Source organism: Myotis myotis, unplaced genomic scaffold, assembly GCF_014108235.1.
Source record: "Myotis myotis isolate mMyoMyo1 unplaced genomic scaffold, mMyoMyo1.p scaffold_m19_p_1, whole genome shotgun sequence".
Lineage (NCBI taxonomy): Eukaryota > Metazoa > Chordata > Mammalia > Chiroptera > Vespertilionidae > Myotis > Myotis myotis.
In genome coordinates this window covers 80081309-80082742 of record NW_023416313.1, presented here as the reverse complement: position 1 = coordinate 80082742, position 1434 = coordinate 80081309, and the positions used below count along the sequence as shown (strand labels likewise).

At 43.5% G+C, this 1434-nt stretch overlaps 1 pseudogene; it reads right to left on the bottom strand.

Moving 5' to 3' along the window:
* Positions 1 to 529: 529 nt before the first annotated feature.
* LOC118656782 lies at positions 530 to 882 on the bottom strand (annotated as a pseudogene).
* Between the last annotated feature and the right edge of the window lie 552 nt (positions 883 to 1434).

The following is a 1434-nucleotide window of genomic DNA, read 5'->3' as shown; positions in this document are numbered from 1 at the left end:
ATGCATTCCATACCTGTGTATACACGTGTGCACATAAGCACATAAATGTATGAAATACACACACTTATGTGTCAAAATGTCATCCGCTCAGGATAATGTAAGCGACAGAGGGCCTGAGTGTAACACAAAGGCAGAGGAAGGGCTGATTCTGTCTGCTTGAACTGGGACATCCACCTCCTTCTGCCCTCTGACATCAGTGCTCAAAGATTGGGGCCCACACCATCACCCCCACCCATTCTCAGACCTTTGGGTTTGGTCTGGAGCTCCACTACTGCCTTCCCAGGGCCTGCAGCCTGTACACAGCAGGCCATGGGACTTCTCAGTCTTCATAATCATGAACTAATCTTTCAGAATAAACCTTTTTCTAAAAAATATGTGTATCCCATTGGTTCTGCTTCTCTGAAGAACCCTGAGTAGCACAGATTTTGATATTTATATGCTTTGAGGTTTCTTGGCAGAATTTTATGGTTTCATTAACACAAATACACTATGAATACAAGCTGTCTATTCATTTTTTTTGCTGATTAGTGACTCTGATGGCCAGCTGGGCTGCTCTTTCCTCAATGCTTTTGGGGTTCTACGAGGAGACATTGTGAGCAATCTCAGCACAGTGAGATTTTGCACTTCAAGCTCCTTGACACTGTGGACCAGGAACTTCCCAAAGTCACTGGGCAGCATGTGCTTTGTTATCTTGTTGCTCCCATAACCAGTGTTGGGCATCAAGATCTGGCCCTTCAACCTTCCATGCATCCTGTTGTCAATGCCTCTGGGTTTCCGCCAGTTAGACTAAATTTTAACATATCTGTCTGACTGATGTCGGATGAATTTCCTGGTCCTCTTTTTTATGATCTTGGGTTTTACAAGGGTTCTGAGGGTGGCCATGGTGCTGAGTAGGAGATGACCACCACCTTGGTAGGCAATGCTGAGGAAGTGGTATTCATATACTTTGATACATAAGGTACGCAAATGATAATGCTGAATGTCTCTTCAAAAAGAAACCATTACTGTTCTGTTCTGTTGGCTATTAAATGTAGTTTTACTGAGACCCCCAGAAGAAAGTGGAGAGTTAAATATTATCAGCTGATTATATGTAAAAGCTTGAACAAGAGGAAGAGTGTCATAGCATGTGCTGTTCCTGCGTCCTTTATAATGGTAGCTACAGTGTGTGTGTGCCATGACATGGGGTTCAGAGGAAACAGAAATGCTCACCAATGTGTGATGTGAAGATGTATCTCCTGAACTCCGTGGGGCAGGGGCTGGTCTGGGTTATGAATACAGAGAACAGTGTCAGAAAAATAATAGTGGTGGAAGGAAGCTGTTGGTTATAGCAACTTGAATAACATTTGTTCAGATGGTAGACAATGCAATAGTGTCCCAAGAACCTTTGACTGTGTTGGGAGAATTGAAAGGTGCAGATGGAACTGGCATTGCTAA